Source organism: Triticum dicoccoides, chromosome 4A (genome assembly GCF_002162155.2).
Source record: "Triticum dicoccoides isolate Atlit2015 ecotype Zavitan chromosome 4A, WEW_v2.0, whole genome shotgun sequence".
Classification (NCBI taxonomy): domain Eukaryota; kingdom Viridiplantae; phylum Streptophyta; class Magnoliopsida; order Poales; family Poaceae; genus Triticum; species Triticum dicoccoides.
This window is the reverse complement of record NC_041386.1, coordinates 263,785,372-263,793,468: the sequence shown is the minus strand read 5'-3', so window position 1 is coordinate 263,793,468 and position 8,097 is coordinate 263,785,372.

The window sequence follows — 8,097 nt, the reverse complement described above, 5'->3', positions numbered from 1 at the left end:
CTCCCGAGTTTTAGTACTTTGGACAATCCTTCTATTCTCTCTAAACTCATAAATAAAGATGCTATGGAAAGTCCTACCGGGGTTATCAATGAGAATCTTGATATTTTGATGAAGATGACTCCAGAATTTTTCATTACTTACTTGATGAATCTTTGAAAGATGCTTGGGATAGACTATTAAGAATCAGGGCTAGCTATGTGCCTCAATACCAAATCAAAGTTTACTTGAAAAGCTTTTATGTTGCCCTACCTTCTTCTTTTAAGCATGTCTTAGATTCTATATTTGAAAAAGGTTTTCTTGAAGGGGATTCCATAGACACTGATGAAAAAATGAAAACCATATTTGGGCACCCCATGAATGAGAAAGCTGAATCTACATCTCTTTTGCTCTCTTACCAAAACGAATCTATCAAAGAGATGAAGGCTAGCCTAGATACAAATTTCTGTAACATACTTAATCTTTCCTCTACCATTAATAGCCATGTGCTTTATCAAAATAGAAATATTAATTCCATAGATAGAAATTTTGCTCTTTTCTTTCCTAAGACCAAAGATGGCAATACCTAGTTCCATCCTTGCTTTTTATGCCTAGCTAGGGGCGTTAAATGATAGCGCTTGTTGAGAGGCAACCCAATTTTATTTTTATTCCTTGCTTTTTGCTCCTATTTAGTAATAAATAATTTACCTAGCCTATGTTTTGGTTGTGTTTTTGTGTGTGTTTAATTAGTGTTTGTGCCAAGTAGAACCGTTGGGAAGACTTGGGAAAAGTCTTGTTATCTTGCTGTAAAAAACAGAAACTTTAGCGCTCACGAGAACTGCTGCCATTTTTATTTGGAAAGTGCTATTTAGTTAATTCTTTTTGCAGATGATTAATAGATAAATTCCTCACGTTCAGCAGTTTATTTTAGAATTTTTAGGGTTCCAGATCTTGCGCTAGCTACAGATTACTACAGACTGTTCTGTTTTTGACAGATTCTGTTTTTCGTGTGTTGTTTGCTTATTTTGATGAATCTATGGCTAGTAAAATAGTTTATAAACCATAGAGAAGTTGAAATACAGTAGGTTTAACACCAATATAAATAAAGAATGAGTTCATTACAGTACCTTGAAGTGGTTTTTTGTTTTCTTTCGCTAACGGAGCTCACGAGATTTTCTACTTTAAGTTTTGTGTTGTGAAGTTTTCAAGTTTTGGGCAAAATTTGATGGATTATGGAACAAGGAGTGGCAAGATCCTAAGCTTGGGAATGCCCATGGCACCCCCAAGATAATCTAAGGACACCTAAAAGCCAAAGATTGGGGATGCCCCGGAAGGCATCCCCTCTTTCGTCTACTTCTATCGGTAACTTTACCTGGAGCTATATTTTTATTCACCACATGATATGTTTTTTGCTTGGAGCGTCTTGTATGATTTGAGTCTTTGATTTTTAGTTTACCACAATCATCCCTGTTGTACACACCTTTTGAGAGAGCCATACGTGATTTGGAATTTGTTAGAATACTCTATGTGCTTCACTTATATCTTTTGAGTTATATAGTTTTGCTCTAGTACTTCACTTATATCTTTTAGAGCACGGTGGTGGATTTGTTTTATAGAAACTATTGATCTCTCATGCTCCACTTATATTATTTTGAGAGTCTTATATAGCATGGCAATTTTCTTAAATAATCATAATATGCTAGGTATTCAAGATTAGTAATTTTTTTCTTATGAGTGTTTTGAATACTAAGAGAAGTTTGATGCTTGATGATCGTTTTGAGATATGGAGGTTGAGGGAGTCCTGGATTAGGGGGTCTCCGGACAGCCGGACTATCTCCATTGGCTGGACTGTTAGACTATGAAGATACAAGATTGAAGACTTCGTCTCGTGTCCGTATGGGACTCTACTTGGCGTGGAAGGCAAGCTAGGCAATACGTATATGGATATCTCCTCCTTTGTAACCGACCTTGTGTAACCCTAGCCCTCTCCGGTGTCTATAAACCGAAGGGTTTTAGTCCGTAGGACAACACCAATCATACCATAGGCTAGCTTCTAGGGTTTAGCCTCTCTGATCTCGTGGTAGATCTACTCTTGTACTACCCATATCATCAATATTAATCAAGCAGGACTTAGGGTTTTACCTCCATCAAGAGGGCCCGAACCTGGGTAAAACTTCGTGTCCCCTGCCTCCTGTTACCATCCGGCCTAGACGCACAGTTCGGGACCCCCTACCCGAGATCCGCCGATTTTGACACCGACATTGGTGCTTTCATTGAGAGTTCCTCTGTGTCGTCGCCGTTAGGCTTGATGGCTCCTACTATCATTGATGTCTCCTACTATCATCGTCTCCCCGGATAGATCTTCGTATTCGGCGGCTTTGCACTGTAGGCTAATTCGCTTGGCCATCTGGAGCAGATTGAAAGCTACGTCCCTGGCCATCAGGTTAGGTTTGGAAGTTTGAACTACACGGCCGACATCCGCGGAGACTTGATCTTCGACGGATTCGAGCCACAGCCGGGCGCGCCGCACTGTCGCGATGGGTATGACCTAGCTCTGCCGCCGAACAGTACCCCAGAGGCCGCGCCCGCATCAGCTCCAACCCTTAGTTCGGAGCCAACTGCGCCAATCGAGGACGGGTGGTTAGACACCGCCTCAAGGGCCGCAGTCTCAACGGCGATCGAGCCGAACACCTGCCTAACCCTCTGCGCAGCCCATGACTCCAAGGTGCCGGACTCTTTTCCGGACTCCGAACCATCCGCGCCCCTGCCAATCGAATCCGATTGGGCGCCGATCATGGAATTCACCGCCGCGAATATCTTTCAGCACTCGCCCTTCGGCGACATTCTGAATTCACTAAAGTTTCTCTCTTTGTCAGGAGAGCCCTGGCCGGATTATGGCCAACAGGATTGGGATACGGACGACAAAGAAATTCGACGCCCACCCACCACCCACTTAATAGCCACTGTCGATGACTCAACCGACATGCTCGACTTCGACTCCGAAGACATCGACGGTATGGATGAAGATGCGGGAGGCGAAGAGGAACCACCGCCCACAGGGCGCTGGACGTCCACCTCATCATATGACGTATACATGGTGGACACACCAAAGACGACGAGGAACGGAAGGACGCACCGAAGGCTTGTTCCCTCGAGAAGCAGTCAAAGCAGCGACGCAAGCGCCGCCCCAAACTCCGCCTCGGCAGAAACAACGATCATACAGACCCAACGTTGGAGCAGGGCGAAACACTGCTGGACCACGGCAATACGGAGAATCAAACCGAACAAACCAATTCTATCAAAGATAATAGTCCGGACCACATAACGCCGGACAGGCACCCGAAGCAGCAGAACGCCCGTCAAAGGCTTGTTGCCACCGCGAGGAGCCTGGAAAAGCAGAAGCAAATGCTCAAGGCTGCGCAAAACACACTCCAAATCAGATGGAGCAAAGTACTCAACACAGCAGTGAAGTACGGTGGCAATCGCCCCACCAAGAGCTACCCAAAGCAGAAGCTGCTACCTGAATTCGATGAGGAGGCCTTAGACCCCCCACAACCAAAAATTAAAACAACCATCTGGCCGGATAGACGACCTCACGGCCAACATAAAGCGGCAAGCAACGCCACACATAAGCCAATACGCGGTCTACGCGAGGGATCACATCAAAAGGACGGCGAAACCAGATCCATCTATGGACCACGCAAGCGTGCTCCAGCATACGATGCAACACAACAAACACCCGAACAACGCGGTACACCCAGATATAGGGGTGCCGCACACCCCCTATGTTTCACTGATGAGGTGCTGGACCATGAATTTCCAGAGGGATTCAAACCCGTAAACATAGAGGCATACGGCGGAACAACAGACCCTGGGGTCTGGATTGAGGACTATATCCTCCATATCCACATGGCTCGAGGAGATGATCTCCACGCCATCAAGTATTTACCCCTCAAACTCAAAGGGCCAGCTCGGCACTGGCTTAAAAGCCTCCCTGAAAACTCCATTGGAAGCTGGGAAGAGCTCGAAGACGCTTTTCGGGCAAATTTTCAAGGGACTTATGTCCGACCTCCGGACATGGACGATTTGAGTCATATAACTCAACAGCCTGGAGAGTCAGCCCGAAAACTTTGGAACATGTTTCTTACTAAAAAGAACCAAATTGTCGACTGTCCGGACGCCGAAGCCTTGGCAGCTTTTAAGCATAGCGTCCGTGACGAATGGCTTGCCAGACACCTCGGCCAAGAAAAGCCGAGAACAATGGCAGCATTAACAAGCCTCATGGCCCGCTTTTGCGCAGGTGAGGACAGCTGGCTAGCCAGATGCAGCACCAGCGACCCCAGTACATCTGAAGTTAGAGATGGAAACATGAAATCACGGCGCAACAACAATAACAAACGCCGGAATAAAGAAGACAACACGAAGAGCACGATAGTAAACGCCGGATTCAAAAGCTCTCGGCCAGGTCAGCAAAAGCCGCCCTCTAAAGGCGCCAGAGACGAACTGTCCAGCCTAAACAAAATTCTGGAACAAATATGCCAGATCCATAGCACCCCTGGTAAACCGGCTAATCATACCCACAGAGAATGTTGGGTCTTCAAGCAGTCCGGCAAACTCAACGCCGTACACAAGGGGGAGGATACACCAAGCGAAGACGGGGATGAGCCTCTCAAGCAAGACACTGGGGAACAAAAGAAATTCCCACCAGAAGTCAAAAAAGTCAACGTGTTACACGTGATCAAAGGAAGAAACAAAACGATACTCCCAGAAAAATATGCCCAAGGGCCTATCACCATGAAGTCGTGCCACTGGTCGTCTCAACCGATCATTTTCGATCATCGTGATTACTCAGCAAGTATCCGGCGTGCAGGATGGGCTGCCCTGGTATTAGACCCAATAATTGACGGATACCACTTCACACGAGTCCTGATGGACGGTGGCAGCAGTCTAAACCTGATATACCAGGACACAATCTGCGAAATGGGGATAGACCCAACAAAAATTCACCATAGCAATACTACCTTTAAAGGAGTAACGCCAGGCCTATGGGCTCATTGTACGGGCTCCCTGCTACTAAAGGTTATATTCGGCTTCCCCGATAACTTCCGTAGCGAACATTTAACCTTCCACATTGCTCCGTTCCAAAGTGGCTATCAAGCACTACTTGGACGTGAAGCTTTCACTCGCTTTAATGCAATACCGCATTACGCTTCCCTCATGCTCAAGATGCCCGGTCCACGTGGCATCATTACAGTGAATGGAAATATTGAGCGATCTTTGCGCGGAGAAGAGAGTGCGGCGGCCTTGGCAGCCGCACACTAAAAACGGCCTCACCAACTAAAGCATTTAACAGGTCGCCAAGACCTCGGACATGGTTAGACGAGTCCGGCGCAACCATATGTAATTCATACCGGATCGATGGTCACACCCCTATTACAAATACAAGGGGCTCAACGCCCGCAGACAACTGGCAATTTTTACTCATCTTGAACTATACATGGTTTTTAAAAAAAAACTATTTTCACCTAAGTTCCTCTCTTTTACAGATGATCATCGTGCTACACCCGTCCAGGATACGGCACAACGGAGACACAGGCACAGACGTGCAACAGGGACCCGCTCCAAGGATTCTTTTTAGATTAAGACCCTGCGTAAACCTTTTTTACTGTCTCTTGTTGATACATATCCACCGAATTCTGAGCACAGTTGAGAAGGATGCTGACGTCTTGGCATGTAGCCACGCCAGAATAATGCACATACCTGGACACAAGGGGCTTCCTACAAAGGGCACTATTTAGGCCCGGTTTATACCATAAAGACCGAATACCTTAGGGAGTGTTCGGCGTAGCGAGTTTGGCCTTATATGCATCAGCTCCGAATCATTGTCTTTGGTCAAATGTTGGGTTTGCCCGGCTCCTGTGTTTTGGTGCCTTACGTTCCGCTTTACCGGCTAAGGCAGCACCAGGAGAACTACTGTGATTGTGCCCTGGTTCATCCGGACGAGCACCTTAGTAGAGAAAGCCGAAAACTGACTGTCATGATATAGCGTGAGACTGGTCAACCACTCGATGACCTATAGGGATGTTAGAATTCCTCCGCCTTAACGAATGGCTGTTTCCCGGCCAGGCATGTATGCATCCCGAGATTGGGCGAGTGTGGAGCCACCAGGGGCTATCTAGTAGCCCCACTGTCAAACTCCTATGGCCAAGTGAAAGTGTTAAAGCATTATAGTCCGGTTGCCTCATTCGCTGCTGTAACGCCCCGTGACCGATGTGCCAGGTGTCGTCCAGTTATTCGCTGCTGTTGCCTTGTCATTGCTTGCGTGTCATCATGTGCATTTTATTTGCATACATGTTCATCTCATGCATCCGAGCATTTTTCCCGTTGTCCGTTTTGCAATCCGGCGCTCCGTTCTCCTCCGGTGGTCATTTCTACCTTTCTTTCATGTGTGGGGGTTAAACATTTCCGGATTGGACTGAGACTTGCCAAGCGGCCTTGGTTTACTACCGGTAGACCGCCTGTCAAGTTTCGTACCATTTGGACTTCGTTTGATACTCCAACGGTTAACCGAGGGACCGAAAAGGCCTCGTGTGTGTTGCATCCCAACACCCCTCTAAAGTGGCCCAAAACCCACCTAAACCTCCTCCATCATCTTGGTCGTTCGATCACGATCGCGTGGCCAAAAACCGCACCCCATTTGGACTCTCCTAGCTCCCTCTACCTATATATATGTGATCCCCTCCGAAATATTCGCGGTACAAACCCTAGATCAAACTCCCTCATCGCCGCCGGACATTTCTTCCCGCGCCGGACATGTCCGCTCGCTGCCGGCCACCTCACCGCAGCCAATCAAGACTTGCCACGTCGCCCTGCCGCCGCCCTCGTCCACTCCTCGCGCGCCACCTGGCCTCCTGCCTCCTCCCCGCCACCGCGGCCCGCCGGGCCCAGGCGCGGCCCGCCGAGGCCTGCACGCCGCCCGAGCCGTCCTCGCGCGCCGCTTGCTCCGCCGCCGCCTGCGAGCGCCTCCACCGCCCGATCCTCCAGGCCGGAGCGCGCTGCCGCATAGCGCCTTGCTCCGCCGCCCGCCGGTGTCCGCCGCCTCGCCGGGGCGGCTCCGCGCCGCCTCATCGTTCGTCGCCGGCCGCCTTGCCCCGCGACTCCCCGCACCGCCCTCACCGGAGACCGGCCGGATCTGGCGAGGCATGGCCGGATCCGCCCGGCCCCGAGCTCCCTGGCCACCCTCCGGCACCGTCCCGCCGCCACATCACCGAAGAAGACCTCCCCCTCGCCGGAGTTGCCTCGGTCTGCATGCATTCGGATCAAACCCTAGATCTGAGATCTGTGAGAGGTTGATTTTTTCCCTAAGTCCTGAGATTTCAGATCCATGTGCCCATGTTCATTGCATTGTAACTTTGCATCCGTAACTCCGTTTTGGACATATAGCATATCAAAATGTTCATCTCAGAGAGTACATCATTTCATCTCATTGCATCATTTTCATTTGAGTTCATCTTGATGCCCGAGATGCTGTTGGAAGAGTGCTATTTGAGATAATTGTCAGATCTGCTGCTCCATTTAGATATTTGTCATTTTTGCCATGATTAATGTGTGCATGATATGCATATGAGCTCTACATGAGTTTTGTTATATGTTTTGCCATCTTTCCAGAGGTGCAACCCATGTATTTTTGTGATGTGTGTGGTGACTAGCACGAGCTTGCAAAGTGGAGCATTCATTAATGCTGATTTCAGGGACTTAGCATTTCCACTAAGTCCTTGGACTGTTTATTTCATTACGCCATATGCTCTTGTTGTTTCCTAGTGATCCGTGCCTCTTTTGAGGATGATCAGTAAGGATGTTTTGTTAATCTTGTAGTGCTCTATCCATCCATGTCTTTGTTTGCAATTATGGAGCACCCTAGCTTGAGTCAATCGAGCTCTACTTTTTTCATTTCGTGAATCTGGGCAGATTGTCTACTTGTTAGCGATTTTGCCGATGATGTTGTAGTGGATCCGTGCATGCTATGTTATTGTTCTTGCCATGTCTAGCTTGTATAATGTGTATTCTTGATGGGTGTATGCTTAGATTGTCATGACATGCTATGTAGTGAGTGCATCGAGC